Consider the following 17,286-nt stretch of genomic DNA (forward strand, 5'->3'; position numbering starts at 1 on the left):
TCCGCAGGGGCAGAGCGGGGGGGGGGGGGGGGGGGGAGGGGACGAGGCTGCCCGCCGCCATCTTGCTTGTGGGCTGCCACCCTCCGCTGCCTGCCTCTTCAGAGGCTCCAAAACGGGCGCCTGGAGGCCTGGAGGGGAACAGAATCTCCGTCTTTCCCCCCCCCACACACAAAAAAGATGCATTCGACAGTTCACCGGAGGTTTGGGGAAGAAGATTCGGTATTTGGTGGGACTGGTTCCTTTACCCCTTTTCCCTCCCCCCCCGCGAGGAGCCCTCAAGTCTGGATCTCGGGGGGGCTCGGGCTTGCCACGACTGGATGGATGGAAGCTGGACGCCCGGAGGCCTCGGGAACGGCCGCCGCCTCCTCCCCTCGCCCTCCTCAGTCAGCGCGCTCTCTCCCACTCTCCGCCGCGGCCCCCACCCCGGCCGGGCCCCGGCGCCGGGGACGCGGGTGTAAAATGACACCCGCAGGGGGCCGAGGCGGCTCCAGTGCGCAGGCTCCGGGCGCGGGATAAAAGCGGAGCCGGCGAGCCGGGCCCGTCTCCATGGAGGAGCGAGAAACGGAGGAGATCGGGGGCAAGCAGTAAGGAAAACAGCCACCAGCGGCGCCGCCTCCCTGCCACCGTGTCCGGGGTAAAAAAAAAAAAAAAAAAAGCTGTGGTTGCCGTAGCTGTCGCGGCCTCCTACTTCTCTGAGCCCCGGGGGAGAACTTCCCCGCCGAGGGACAATGCGGGGAAGGGAGCGGGAGTTCCATGATGTGGCGGTGACTCAGTTGCGGGGGGGGGGGGGGGAGAAGAGGGGCAGACGGTTATCGCGAAGAAAAAAAGGACAAGGCCGGAGAATAAAACATGGGTCCCCCGCACCCCCCTCCCCCCCTTTAAAATGGCACGGTGATTCCCGCTCTTGTTTTCGGGGGAGTCTTTCCCCGAAATGGCGGTTTCCGTCCTGTCCTTGCCTCACAGCGACCCGAACGTCTGGGTACGCCGAGTGGGGAGAGGCGGGGGCGGGCCACGCAGCCAATCGGGGCCGGGTGTGCTCCGCCCGGCGCGCTGTGATTGGCCGGCGATGACCTCATGCTGCAGCAGCGGGCGGGGCCCGCGCCCTGAGGGAGGCTGTGAAAGGCAGAGAGGGAGAAGGGACGGCGGGGTTCGTCGCTGCCGCGCCGATGTGGAACCCAAGCAGTGGCCAAGGGACTCTCAAGGCTCTTCCCTGACATTTCCTCCTGTCCCTGCGCGAGGTGAGGGCCCCCGGCTCGGCCTCTGCGGAACTTCGGGGCGCTGGCGCGGACGAGGAGACACAATTGCTCCCCATGACTTTTTTTGTAACTGCGTCAGGGCAAGATGGCGCTGGGCCTCCTTTGGGGCGCGGGGGGAGAGGCACGTCCACCGCCGCCGTCGCAGCGCATGTGACCGGGCTGCATTCCTGTGGGGTTTGGCTGGGACCCAGGCCGGGCGGGGAGGGGAAAGGGCTCGGGCGGCGGAGACTGGCGCGGTTGGCTGGGGCGACCTGAAGAGGAAGAGATGACTGTTTGAGGGCCTCCCCTCCCCCGCGCGGCCCCACAGCTGCGGCTCCGGGGGAGTTGGGGGGGCCGGGCCGGGCCGGGCCGGGCCGGGCGGACGCTCCTCTCGGGGTGTGGCGGCTGCTGGTGGAGGAGGTTTGGCGCCCTGTTTTGGTATCTGCCTATCTCCTTGCGAAGCAGACGTAACCTAAGGTGGCAGGTCCCTAGGGTGGAAATGTGAGCCCTTGGAGCCACTAGACTTCTGGGCCACAATGCAAGGAGTATCAATTATTTTCTGAGAAAACGTAGTTTTATCAGACCGAATAAAAAGTAGTCCCTTTTAAATTTGGAAGCAGGTATAAATAACACCCAGGAACACTGTAATTTTATAAAAGTTACCCCCCAAAAATGGGAATATATCTGAATTCTGAGGGCCCTTTTCAAACTTTTTGTACCTTCCACTGTAATTTCCCTGTCTGTATCTTCTACAAGAATGTGCAATGTTATCAATGGATTTGCCTTTCTGTTTAAATTTAAGCATGATCAGTAATACAGAATAAAATCTAGTGTAATCTGAAGTTTTAAAGCTGCTTTCAATACTTGTATGTTGTCTTTCTATCTCCCGCTTACGTATAGTTTAAAATAAAATTATAATCACTTGGTGAATGTTAAGATTCCTGCACCATTATGAAACATTAAAGCCTTCTTTAAACCACTTTTGTGGAGGTGTGAATTTAGTTTTAGTTTCTGAAACCTTGTTAGTTGAAGATCTCCAGCAATTTAAAAATTCTTAAGGTTTAAATTGGCATATCAATAAGAAAGACTCCCTTTGTTATTGTTCCCACTTGGTCAAACTAGTATAGTAGCCATTATCTAAACCATTTAAAAGACTTCTTCCCATGGAGTCAACTGAGAATAGGGAGTTATTCGTGGAATACATGTGCACGGAAACCTGGCTGGCTTTTTGAAGGAACCACCTCTGTTTGATGCCAGGGGGAATGTTTGCTGAACCTGAAAAGATAAGTTTAACCTGGATCTGAGGTTGTGCTGTTTCCTTTAGTCTTACTAGTAGACTTGGTAGTTTGGAAACAAGATTGATGTTTTTAATTAATTTGTGTATACCTAAATCCTTACTAGTAGTTGTGGCTTTTTTTTTCTTCTAAGTGACTGTGAATGAACTGAATGTGAAAGACAGAAAAGCCAATGATTAATTGTAAATATTAAGTAGTACAGAGATTTTAAAGTTCAAAGCTTTTTTGTTTTCACTCCGAATATAAAATGGGTACTTTGCCTATGAGGACTCACAGATAGCTTCCAGGGTCTATTTGTTATGTATTTGTTATTTTCCCTTAGAAAATAGGAGTAAACATGAAGTCAGTCGATTTTAAGGTAATTTTTTAAATGTTCCTAGTTTTTTGTGCCTGAAGGAAAAGAGGTGGTTTATGAAGCTAATGGAAACAGATCCTTGATTTGTACTTCTGATAAGCATGTATCCTTGTTCCTACTCACCCAATTCATGAGCCGCATGAGCCCTAGTCTTTATGTTTCTGAAATTTTAAATACTATTTGAAATACTATTTGCAATTACTTACTTTACCTGGCTACCTTTTGCACTTTATGTTCTCTGGGCAATTTGTGCCTATTCCCTGATAATTCCCACACTTTTGTCTCAAAGCTGCAGGTGGAATGTTAAGGTTACTTAACAAGGGGCCACAGGTTACTTGACCTCATATAAAAACACTAAGCTTAGTACTTGATTCCTAAGAACTTTCTTCACTCATTCTCTTAAGAAAATTATTTCACTTCTCATCCTACATTTCATTATCTAAGTCATACCCCAACCTTTCTTTCCCTATTTCTGTTCAAATATAACTGGGTTCATATAGCAGACATCCCCTGATGGGCTAAATAGTTGTGCTATTTCATACGTTCATGTCTTTGTTCACAACTCCCTGAAGTGGGCCTCTTCCCGCTCCTGGTTAATACAACTTGAGCCTTTGCCTTTGAAACTTCCAAATACCTATTCCCAAGTAAAATGAGCCATTCTTTACATTGGTGACTCAGCCCAATTTGTACATGCTTTTTTAGAGGTTGATAACACTTTTTTATTAGACAATACAGTATAAAATACTTTCATTTAAAAAAAAACACATTTTGACCACTAAAATTTGGAGAAGAGATGAAAGGTTAGGATTGCTTTGAAGCAAGATTTTATCCTCTTATAAATGGGTGGGGAAACGGGTCCAGCTGATGGGACAGATGGTTCTGTGCCGCCCCTCTTCCCCCCAAAAAAATGGAAAGAAAAAAACTGGCCTTCCCCTGACCGGTTTGGCTCAGTGGATAGAGCATCATCCTGTGGCTTCGATTCCAGTCAAGGGCAGGTACATTGGTTGCTGGCACATCCCCGGTGGGGGGTGTGCAGGAGGCAGCTGATCGATGTTTCTCTCCCATCAATGTTTCTAACTCTATCCCTGTTCCTCCCTCTCTGTAAAAAAAATCAATAAAATATATTTTAAAAAAACAACAAAAACTGGCCTTGAGCTTCTTGGCCTTTTGATTGAGATCTGGTAGTATCTGTTCTTATCTATTTAATATCTGATATGTCCTCTGAGGACAATAAATTAAATGTATTTTTGGAGCAGGGATTTGGAATGAGTTTGCTTCATCCACTCCGTGCATTGACCTGGCATTGCAGTACTTCTGGGAACAGTGCTCTCAAAAACCCCCACAAAACTGGCATTAGTTTTAGTCAGTATCCTTATTTCTCAAATCAAGAGGATATTTTAACCTATAAACTTCCAACAGTATATAAAACCAGTGATCATTTGAGTTTATAATTATTTGATGTGTTCAGGGTTTATCAAGCTTGCTCTGATACTGGAGGACCCAATTTGTTGTGCCCTTCAGTTTAATTATTTTTGTCCCTTGCTGTCAGTTTTAAGTGCCATGTGCCAGCCTTTAGTAGCTATATGTGTTTTATATGTCATGAGATTGGCATTCCAATAACAGGGCTTATAAAATTGTTATGTGAAATGAAATTTTGCAAATATGAGCTTTATAGCATAAACATTGATGATCCTTTTGTCTACTCTTAATGCTTTGGGGGGTATTTTTCAGTAGTCATCGTCTATCTTCACATTTGTTGAAACTCAAGTTTAAAGTAAGAAAATATTCTGAATTACCTGTGACTTTAACTGGATTTTGTTTTTATGTGAAACTAGAGTCCTGGTGCACAAAATTTGTGCAAGGCCCTCACAGCCCCAGCTTTGACCAGAAGATCTTCTGAGAGGTCTTCCGGCTGTCCAGTCCAATTAGCATATTTCACTTTTATTATTATATATTTTCTTCTGTCCCACCCTACCCCTGACTTTAGTGTCCTCTAAGTGCTAAATTAAAATATTTATATCAGAAAATTGTTTGAACTTTATACCTTAAAATACTAGGGTAAAACAACATACAAGCCTGATAAATTTAACTTTCTGAAAAATGAGTGCAATGCTATCTCTTCAGCAGAAAGGGGTTACTTATGTTAACACTAAATCTGAAATCCATATTTACAAATAGTAGTAAAAAAAACTGTTAAGGGCTGTGGATACCTTGAATCAACTTGAATTAAGAAAAAGTCCTTGCCCAAGCATGTCAAGCTCATGGACTGCATGCCTCATTTATTAGGCCTGGGTTAACCTTTGAGTTTGACATGCTTGCCCTAGCCGATTTGGCTTAGTGCATTGAGTGTTGGCCCACAGATTGAAGGGTTCCAAGTTCAATTTTGGTCAAGGCCATGTATCTCTGTAGGCTCAATCCCCAGCCCTGACCGGTTGGGGTGGAAAGAAAAAGGAAGAAATTCCCTTGGGTGAGGATTAACAACAACAACAAAAACACACACACAAAGAAAATGGACGTGCACATTTTAGACCTAGGAAAAGGACTGGTTTGTTCCCTTTATTATTGTTGTTTTGTGTTTTTTTTTCAGATAGCTAAATTATATGCTGGTACACTGAGTCTGATTAACTATAGTAAGATGAGTAATATTGTTTTTTTTGTTAGTAATATTTTATTCATAACTATTCTAAGGAATACTTTTTACTAGATTATTTTCTAGTGCACAAAAATGAGAGGTAGCATCAGTCCTTTTTTAAAATTATTAAATGATTCTCTTTCTTCTTAGAAAGTAAATCAGTGTAATCAATTCCAAAAATTATGGAAACCATGCACTTGTTTAACTCTCAAACCAGATTGCTTCTATCACCAATAACTTGATTTCCTAAAGGGGCAAAGTAACACAAATGCTTTGTGAGTACTTGAGGTGGTTTAACTCTGAATTCGGGAAAATTTCTACTAATATGTTAAATACTTGAATAACTATAGCAAGGTTAGATCTTAGCAGCTAAACTCCTAGTAGGAATTTATAAACCTCTCCATTACATACTTTGCACACATTATGCCCAATGCCTGGCTCCTAATGTCTTTCTGATAAACTTTAATGTTGTTAGATAAAGAGAGAGAGAACCTGTTCCTTCACTTTAGTCTAATCTTCTGTATTAAGTTTTTAACGAAAGAAGGCTATGCTAAGGTAACAGCTCATTCTTGAAGAAAACTTATTTTGGATAAGCAAGAAATGCCAAATTATTTTTTCTCATTCTATACAAGAGTAGAAACCTGAAAAGTTAGCAAAAAATATTCACTCTTAGGTTTGTGTGATAACAATGGTATGGTATTATCTAGGCATCTCTCCTTGTGTCCTAAACACAATTTATCTAACCACATCTCTGCAAGACTTTCTGTAGCTACTTTCTATTTTTATTCCCATGCTCTCTTTATGGCCAGTTAAAGGGCAAATGGGAGTAAAAGGATAAGAGGATATATCAAATGATTGATTGAAAAAATACTTTAGATAATGAAATGGCTGTGAGAAAAGATATTCTACCATTAACATCTGAGGTCAAGGGAAGTTAACTAGCTCCCTTTTTCCACAAACTCAGTGTTTTGTGTCAATGTTGGTATTCCTGGAAAATAAGACTGTATGTAATTATTTCCCTTTATAACATTTTATCAAAGTTGTGTATTTTTTTTGTGTTCCAGATGGGATGGTCTTATCTGACCTATAACATTTGATTATTTAGAATATTCCTTCTTAAAACTCCTTGGTTTACATGCTAAATACCTTTTGCTGATTTCCTCCTGTTTTCATTAATTGCTTTCTTATGCTTTTAGTTTGGTAGTTCTCAGTGTTATGTCCCCAGCCACTTTTTTACCAATTGTATTAATCAATTCCCACTCCTTTACCTATTGATGAATTTATAACCTCTGAACTCAAATAGAACTATTAAATATGGATACTTCAAAATAAATTCAAAACAATTTTTCTCTCTAAACTTTTCTCCTTGTATTTCCTTTTTTGGTTAATTAGCTTATTCATGTGATCAAACATCTTTTCAAACAATCTTTTATGCTTAAAAGACTTAATTCACCAGAGATTTGAAGGTAAAGTCCAAACACTATAACATGCAAGGTTTTTCTTCTAACTCCTCCTTATGAACCTCATGGACACCACTGAAATTAAAATGACCTAAGTTTGAATATTTGCTCTTTCATTTCAAGTGAGACCTTAAGAAGCTTGCTTTCTGGGCCTTAGTTTCATAACTCATAGAATAGATAAAATATTGACTGTTTCATCATTGTGATTAGGGATTAAATGAGAAATAAAAGCTAAAAAAAGTTGGTATGGCTTTAGAGCTAATCAAATCCATTGGTTCCCAGACTTTGGGAGGTCTTGTATGAATTATAAGAAATAGGGAAACCAATATAGTTGCTAGTTTTAGTTCTCTAAATAACAGCATTATACTAACACTTGGTTTTTTAAATGGTTAACAGCAAATAAGGACATAGTCAAGTCTATAAATACAGTACTTAAATTATTTTCAAATAATTATTTCAAAATATATTACAAAGAAATGGTAAAAAATATGAAAGTATTTTTGAAAATATTACAATTTTGTGGGACTTTTGTACAGTGTATTTCTATAGAAATTGATCAAAGAAATAAAATAGAATGATTTCCCTGGTTCTCTCTGGGTTTGCATATAGGCTTACAGAAAGATTTTTATATGTATTTCCAGAGATCAGTCCCCACCCAAGATGTTCTAGTTTGCAGTGATATGGGGAAAATGCTTGTAAATTAACTAAAAATGGAATATAAACTATCTTTTAACACCAAGGTCAATTATGTTCCTAAGTAATGTTTATTCTAACTTTGTTTCGTGGTCTACTTCCCCTCCTGTTCATCACTACTGCCTCTACTTTAGTTCAGGCAGTTGCCTGAAAAATTATATATATATATATATGCCGAGGCTGGTTTGGCTCAATGGATAAAGCGTCGGCTTGGGGACTGAAAGGTCCTGGGTTCGATTCCAGTCAGGGGCATGTACCTTGGTTGCAGGCATATCCCCAGTAGGGGGTGTGCAAGAGGCAGCTGATCGATGACTCTCTCATCGATGTTTCTAACTCTCTCTTCCTTCCTCTCTGCACAAAATCAATAAAATATATTAAAAAAATTATATATATATATATATATATATATATATATATATATATATATATATATATATATATGGTGATATCCTGGCTTATTCTAGCTTTAATCTTACTCCTAGTCCATCGGTCTTCCTTAAATGTGATGTATGTTTATTAACAATGTGAATCTTACCTTGAAATTCTTTAATGGAGTGCATGCTCCTTAAGATGACATACAAGGCCTTCTGTAATCCAGTTCCTGTCTTTTTCCAATGAAAGATTCAGATAGTCCTCCTTGCTTCCACCCATACTATTACTGCTTTCAGTTCCTTCAACTCACAATGTGATCTCTGACCTCCTTTCTTTTGTAAAATTGTCTCTACATGGAATACCTCCCCTTCTCCCCCTTGTGAAGGCATATCCTTCAGTTCAAGTGTTTTCCTCTATGAAGTTTTCCCTGATGCTCTTCTAAGAAGTCCATTGTTCTTTATAGTTCCATAAACCTTTTCCTGAGCTCTATTATAGCACTTAACTGCAGTTTATTTATAACTATATAGAATCTCACCCTGCTGGACTATGAGCTCCTGAAGGCCAGTGTTTAACTTGCATTGTCTCCCTCAGATGAATGCATAGGTCTTGCATTAACACCTAGAACAGCCTGGCCAGTGTGTCTCAGTTGGTTGCACATTGTCTCATCCATGCACCTAAAGGATGCTAATTTGATTCCTGGACAGAGTATGTGCCTGGGTTTTGGGCTTGATCTCCGGTAGGGTGTGTGCAGGATGCAGTTGATCACATTGATGTTTCTCTCCCTCTTAAAGTCAATTTTAAATTTAAAAAAAAACAACACACACTTACAACATAATGCTCAAGTAAATGTTTAAGTAGGTCTCTTCACTCTTTGGTGTAAGTATAAATCTGCAAAATAGCTACTAAAATTGTGAACAGGGTTAGAGATGTATTTTTGTAGTTAAAAGTTAGGAAACCTAAAGTTACTAATGAGGTGTGCAGAAGAGCAAAACCATCCTTATTCTAGAAAAAAATAATACGAAGAAAATAATTGGACATCTGTTCTCAGGTTTCATCCCTCACAATTGTCTTGAAAGACTTAAAATGCCCAGTGAAACATATCCTGGTACTTTGTCCATTGCTAATGAAAGCTTCCCTTCAAAAGGTGTTAAATTGTTTTGAACAAAGTGAAAAGTCCTATCCATCTTCTGATGTTTATCGATTCTTATTTTTCAGGTTTAACCTGCCTTTTCAATGTATAATAGTAATTTTTATTACTATTATTATTTTATTTCAATGTATAATAGTAAAAGCATAACTATAAACATAATGACCAGACAGGACTTTCCCATAGCTAATTTTTCTAAACAGTTGAACAACCCTATTAATAGGATAGAAGTTCAGGGCTAGGTGCTTATATCTGTATGGAAAATTATTTAGCTTCAATTTTGAATCGTTTATTATCAACAGATTATTTTAATATCCATTTTTATGAAATTGAATCCATTAATGTGCTAATTCACATGGACAAGACAAGCAATTACATATTCTTTGGGAAGGTTTGTCACACTAAGTTAAAAATCACTAAGATTTGCAACATTAAATGAGTTGATATATTTTATTATACAGATACTAACAAATGTCTTTTTCTAAGTATTAGTTGAAGGTACTTACATAAAGAATAGAAATATAATGTTTGTTTATCAAGCCAGAATTTGGTTGGTCATTCATTTCTAACAAATTTTAATTGAAGGCAAATTTCTTAGGCCTAGAGTCATAGCTACCAAGTTGGGTTTTTTTGTTTTTGTTTTTGTTTTTATCCACTTTAAAAAATTAGTTTCTCTGTTATAGGCATGTGGTTCAAAGTCAGTGGTTCCCAAGCCAGTTTGATCACCATAATTATCTGGGAAGCTCATTAAACTAAACATTCCTAGCCTCCACACCCAGAGTTCCCCAAAACAAGATGTAGCTATCATCATTATTTTCTAAGAATGTAGCAATTCCTGAAGACCCATATGCTGAACTACTTAGTGTGGCCCAGGAATCTGCATTTTGACAAGCCTCTCATACTCGGGTACTTTTCATGAATACTACTTTAAAAACATGGTATCAGGCATTTCACTAAAATGTAATAGAGCCACAGTGCAAAGAAGTACTTTTTCATTTCTTTTTTTGGGCAATGTTATTGTAATAATCATTTCTCCAAACTTAGAGGCTTGGAGGTACTATTGCCATGAAGCATTTCTTCTTGAAGATTTCATCAGAACAGTAAAATGGTTTTCTAGAAATTTGGGATATTCTGGAGTTGTCTAAATTTGTTGTGAAAAAGAAGCCTTATTTCTAAACTCATCCCCACTTAATATTAAACAACAGTGACATTTCAGCCTAATTTTTAAAATATATTTTTATTTCAGAGAGGAAGGAAAAGGGAGAGAGGGATAGAAATATCAATGAAGAGAAAATCATTGATCAGCTGCCTCTTGCACAGTCCCCACCTCCCACCCTCGGGGATTGAGCCCACAACCCGGGTATGTGCCGTGACCGGGAATTGAACCATGGCCAGGCCATCCTACTGATTTTACAACTGATTATTCTAAGATGTTTAGACAATGTGATCTTCTATAAGGTTACTGTTTTCTCTTAAAGGTGAAACCAGTAACTTGAAACCCTAGAAGTGCAACTCAGGAGTAGAAAGAAGCATCACTTCATTAAGAATTAGTAATTTAAGAGTAGATCTTAAGAAATTTAGATGTCATGAGCTAGGACTTGAAAGATACACTTCAATATAAAATATTCTAATCCTAATGCCAGAAAATAATAGTATTCTATGAATTCCACATACATATTTTGGTTTCATGTTCACCAGGCAATTTTATTAATGTAATTAAACTTACTATAGTCAACCTCCTTGGAGGCAATGTATTACTGGCCAAAGAGATATGTCTTTTCATAATGGGATGATTTTTTTTTAACACACCTGTGTCTCAACTTGGTTACTGTGCCTTTAACCTTGAGAGACATCTACTTGCTTATTAATAACAAAGTTAGGTGTCTTATTGGGAGATCACCTCATAAGTTGTATTAATTGTCTAGCCACAATGCTATACAACTGAAACTAATATAATATTGAATGGCAACAGTAATTTTAAAAATTTCTAAAAACAAAAATACATCATTTAGCAAAACATTTTTTAAAAGTCAGGTGTCTTGATCCTTATGTTTGAAATCCCCATCTTTGATTGGTAAGTTTGCATTCTTTAGATTTTTTAAAATTATTTATGAAAGCTAAATATAAAGAACAAATTAGTTCAGCAAGTCAATAATAACCAAAGTATGTGGATATACATGGGAAATTCAGTACAAAAGACTCACTTTCATCAAGCTGGTAATAAACTGATTTTGTGGGTGAGCATGATTGTTTCTGAGAATACTGACACATCTTTTAGTCTTGAATAACTCCCACAATGGTCACTATATTATCTAGAAGATATTAACTAGGAATAGAAAATATACAATTTAATTTCCCCTAGATCAAGGTTACGTCCCTCCGGTCTTTCCCTGCTGGTACTGCTTAACTAGTGGCCTTGGCTGTGTTTTACTCGTTACTAGGTATAGACGGTGGGAATCTCCCTCACTCATAGGAAACCAAAGTAGTACATTAGCGTAGCCATTAGCTATGGTGTTTTATAACCTAAAAGGCACAAATTCAACACAATTGCATTTAAGATCATACAGGAGTTGGCAAAAGTAGGTTTATAGTTGTGAGCACATAAAACAGTTTATCCTTGTATTTACTTGTTTTATTATTGTTAATTTTGTATCCTTACTTAAGATTTCTCTTTTTAGGTAAGTAATGATGGCTGGTAATTTAACCAATGACCAACGAAAATGGATACTTAAACAATACTGGAAGACGGAGAATGCCGAAAAGGTTCGACAGAAATGGGCTGAAGAATTTGATACACCTTCTCCAAGTAGACAAACAATTTATAGAATACGTGATAAATTTGATGAAACTGGGTCCATCTGTAATGCTCCAAAAAGTGGTCGACCAGTCAGTATTACCACCCAGGAAAATGAAATATTAGTAAGTCAGGCATTTACAGAGAGCCCCAAAAAATCAAAACAACGAGCTTCTATTGAATTGGGCATTTCTTGTAGATCTTTGAGTCGTATTATGCAACGTTTAGGTTTGAAAACATATCGGCCAAGATTGCTTCATGGGTTACTAGAGGATGATCCAGATCGTCGTTTACAATTCTGTGAAGTGGTTCTGAATGAAGAAAGACAAGGCAATGGCATCATTGATAAAATTACGTGGTCCGATGAAGCTCATTTCAAACTTTCAGGTGCTGTAAATCGGCACAACTGTGTCTACTATTCAAGAGAAAATCCCCATGTAATGATAGAAGGACAGTTGAATCAGCCAGGGATTACAGTTTGGGCAGGTCTTTCCTGTAAAGGGGTACTTGGACCTATTTTTTTCCATACAACTGTTACACACGACCTGTATCTCAACATGCTAAGGGGCACTGTTTTGCCACAATTACAGAGACAGCATAATAATGATGATTTCTTCTTTCAGCAAGACGAAGCTCTTCCACACTGTGCTGTAACAGTACGTGAATTTCTTGATGAACAATTACCCAACAGGTGGATAGGTCGACGAGGGCCAGTGGAATGGCCACCACGATCACCAGACCTCACTCCAATGGACTTCTTCTTTTGGGGTGTTGTCAAAGATAAAGTCTTTTCACGAAAACCACGTACTGTGGATGATATGATTTGTTGCATAAGAGAAGCATGTCAAGAAATTGATGACAATAAAGAACTCTGTGTCAAAGTGTGCTCAAATATAGCAAGTCGACTACAAGAATGTGTAAATAATGAAGGCCGGCAATTTGAGCACTTACGAGATTAAACCTAAGTGCATTGTGACATTCTTTTGAGTTAATAAAGCTATTGTAATAACCCTCCATGTCCTACATATGAACAACTATAAACCTACTTTTGCCTACCCTGTATGGATAAGAATTGTGAGATGGGAAGAAATTTTATTCATGGCAGTAGGAACAAATGAGGTGTGGCATTTAGTCCCACATTCCATTGTGTTAATCATTCTTACTATTCAAAGAAGCACTGGGGAGTAATTTACAAGTGACTGCGGTTATAAATAAGATGGTATATAAGCACCCAACAGCAGAGATAAGGATGGAATTACAGCCTTCATATTTTGTTATTTATCAATCATTTTGTTTCTGTTACCCCTGGAGACTCAATAATCACTATTCCTAGGACCAGAGTTTTCCCAAAGGTAAATCTTGAAATTAGATGTTATCTGTAGGCTATCACAGAGGTCAGTCTTGCTCCATTCAACATAAGTTTAACAAACAGTGGGGACTGCTAGAATTTAGGATCAGCCAAAAAGCCAAGGTTTTCCCCTCTAAATGCACACATTAGTTTGCCCAACAAGTAACTGGCCTATGTTTAAATAGCCAACATTATTGAGGTAGTTGGTTTGCATTTTTAGACAGCCTTTTTTTTTTCTCCTCATTCTCTAGAACAGAATACAATATCCTAAACTTATTCTGTCCCACAAAACATGAAGGATTGGGTGGATAGGTGGCAAATAGCATTTGGAATTGCTCATTCCATAAGCAAACTAAACAAAAAGCTGTTTAAGAAACAAATGGCAACTAGTAAGAGTGATCCATTAGTATATAGAAAAGCCAGTTTAACCAGGGAGTCAAAAATACAAATATTACAAACTGGCTAATGAACAGGCAGATAATTAAATACAATTAGTATAGGTCTTTATAACCTATATCTTCATGACATATATATAGGAAGAAAATGTAATTAAAGAAGATACATCATAAGAACTAAGTTTTATTTAATACATCTCTAGTATGTGTTTTAATATCACTCTTACCTACTGAGTACTAGGGAAGTTGGTTGTACAACATTCTCTGAAATATGTTGGCAATATTTTTATTATAAATAGAAACAAACTAGTAGCTTCAATTGTGAGCTAAAGCCTCTGTCATACTCACTCAATATTCAAAAGGAATAAAATAATAGGATAAATGACATTAATAAAATGTTATTTTATTAATAAAAAAAGATTATTTGCCTCCTCACTGGGAAACAACCCTCAAAGATGCCCCTAAGTCAAAAGTTTTAATACAATAGGATCACAAATTATGAATACTTTAAGATTTTCAAGATGATGGACTCTTCAATAAGGTGTTAGCATTTTACAAATGATCAAACCTTGTAAAAATGGGTCCTTGATGCATGTACATCCCATGAGCAAAACTCATGAAAATTTAAAACAAGGCTGTATACTTAATTATGTTCCCCCAAAAGAATTTATTTTGTGGGACAGTAAGTAAATGTATTTTACTGACAGTTTCACAGGAGAGAAGGCATAGGGAGTTTACATTGCAAAAATACCTTTTGTTTACAAATCCCATGCATTTATCTTTTTTAGATTTTTTTTTTTTTTTTTTGTAAAAACATGAGATCAATCCTCTCAAGTTTTAAAGTTTACAGTACATATTGTTCCTCCTAAGGTTATGTTTCTCACTTTCAGCTGGCAAAACTTCCTCCTTTAAGTTTTTTTTCTTATACAGAATCATTTAGCAGTTATGGGCAATGTACAAATACAGTATGCATATAGATAGATTTTAGGGAGGAAGAAACATCTATGTTTTGCCACTTATGCATTTCATTGGTTGCTGCTTGGTGCCCTGATCAGGGACCAAACCCGCAACCTTGGTGTATTAGGATGACTAACCGACTGAGCTATCCAGCCAGGACCTAGACAAGTATATTTTAATATTTGTTAGGGAGTGGCAAATAATCGGATTCTATGTTCTACCATATGGCACTGGTTCTTGGTACATATTCCCACTAAGCCTTATATAACACTAAGTCTTATATAAGAACTCTAGCTGCTTGTCACAGAGGCACATAGCCTCTGTTTAACATCTTTGGGAAACATCTCACTGTATTTAGCCAACAAATTTGACCAGGTATTTGCCAAAGTGACTGCAGTACAGTTTGGGTTTGTTTTTTTTTTAAATAATTTGATTCAGGTCCTGAGTCTGCAAAGGTTCTATTTGCCAACTACTAACACTTTTACCTCAGCCTAGGCCTTTAGTCAACATTAACCAAGACCAATAACCAATTTTTATGATTAAAAATTGTAAGTTTTAATCATAAAAAAGCATTTGTGAAACATTTTTCTCCATCCTACACATTTCATTTGGTTGTGATGCTTTTTTATAACACAACAGGACTTAAAGAATTTCAAAGCAAATGTATGATTTTGCACAAATTATTCAATTTGGTCTCTTGTTATACCTCCATAGATATTTTCCATCTGATTCTACAAAATCTTTTAAGTTGCAAGGATAACCTGGGACCAACCAAAGAAAGCTTTATGTATTTGTCTCTAAGCCAATGGTCCTTAAAATGTGGATCTTGGGTCAAACTACGAAGTCAAAATCAACTCAATCCTATCTGTGTTTTTGAAAAGATAACTATTATCAAATAATGTTCCTTTTTTGAAATACTGAAACAGCAATGAAGAGACTGTCTCTGCTTTTAAAATATAAGAAATGATACCATAACATTATTCCTCATTTATGGGATATTTTATGAAAACCAGTTCAATATTTTAACAAGCCTTTAGGAATGCAAATTTTGTAGGGCATAGTATGAACAACTCTAAGGATTATTAGATTATTTGAACAATCATGGATTTTTTTTTAATTTTTTAATTTTTTTAATTTATTTTTTTTTTAATATATATTTTTATTGATTTTTTACAGAGAGGAAGGGAGATAGAGAGCTAGAAATGTCAATGAGAGAGAAACATTGACCAGCTGCCTCTTGCACACCCCCTACCGGGGATGTGCCCGCAACCAACGTACATGCCCTTGACCGGAATCGAACCTGGGACCTTTCAGTCCGGAGACTGACGCTCTACCACTGAGCCAAACCGGCTTCGGCTAATTTATTTTTTTTTAAAGGAGCTATGACTTTTACAAGTCAGTACTACAGAGAAAGGAAGGGGAGAGAACTATTTTGAGCTGCACACAATAATTGCATCACACCTGAGATTTGTTAGTCCCTTCCTCTATGCCAGGGGTCTTCAAACTACGGCCCGCGGGCCACATGCGGCCCGCAGAGGAGGCTGATCCAGCCCGCCAGGTTTTTTGGGCAGTGAGCGCAGCCGAGGTGTTACAGTAGGAATTAGTAGTTCATATAGTCCGGCCCTCCAGCTCTCTGAGGGACCGTGATCTGGCCCCCACTTTAAAAAGTTTGAGGACCCCTGCTCTATGCCTATTGACTAGGAAAACTACATGCTTAAAGGCAACCACATAAGATATGTCCATTGTAGGATATCAGAGAATAGCACTTTCAAAGATTCGTTTTGAGGGGAGGGGACTTGTCTGGTCAAATGAATTAAGGGGATTAACAATTTTTTTTTAACCTAAAAGAAATTACCTATCTGTATAATGGGTTTAACAAAAAACTAATACTGTTAGCCCTGGCTGGTGTGGCTCTATTTAGCGTTGTCCCATGCACCAAATAATCACCAGATTCCCATTCAGCACATATAAGAGATTTCCACTTAAATCCTTGGTTAGGGTGTGTGTGGGAGGCAACCAATCAGTCTCCCTCTCTAAAAATCAATAAAAATATTTTTTTTAAAAAAACTAACACTGCTATTCAAATAACAATTTGTTCATAGGCTTTAAAAATTTCTTTTAGCAAGTTACATCAGTATCCTGTGAACCCCGTCACAACTGGAAACTAGTTAAGGGAGTTCTTTGTACATAAGGAACACAGCTCTAAACATCGTGTGGACTAAGATAGTGATTGTACAGAATCCCTCCTTTTCTGATGGTTAATGGAACAAAATTATTTGAAATAAAGAGCCAACATCTGATTCCAAAAAAGAAGATGGAAAATAATGGACAGGCAACATGACAGCTTAATTTCTGGAGTAGACCTTTGAAGTAGGACTTCGAATGAGTTGTACTTTTTCCTAGGACACACTTGACTAGCCAAAACAAATTTTGGTTGTTTCAAGCTCCCAGAAAATAAGCATAAATGACCAACCAAAGAAAGCTTTATATATTTGTCTCTAAGCAAGTGGTTTGCTTCCAGAGATGCTTTCCTCACCCCCAAATAACGCAGGGATTCTAAACTACTTTCTGTACCACGGGCCTTTGGACAGCCCCATGTCAAT

General features: G+C 38.4%; 1 long non-coding RNA gene across 1 annotated transcript; it reads left to right on the forward strand.

Annotated features, from left to right (window-relative positions):
• The first annotated feature begins 15,867 nt into the window (after positions 1–15,867).
• LOC311629600 lies at positions 15,868–16,739 on the forward strand. The gene is made up of 2 exons (XR_014796229.1): positions 15,868–16,153; positions 16,358–16,739. It is a non-coding gene; the product is annotated as an uncharacterized lncRNA (long non-coding RNA).
• The last annotated feature ends 547 nt before the right edge of the window (positions 16,740–17,286 follow it).

The sequence above is a fragment of the Pipistrellus hanaki genome, assembly GCF_964339955.1.
Source record: "Pipistrellus hanaki genome assembly, chromosome: 10".
In the NCBI taxonomy this organism is placed as follows: Eukaryota; Metazoa; Chordata; class Mammalia; order Chiroptera; family Vespertilionidae; genus Pipistrellus; species Pipistrellus hanaki.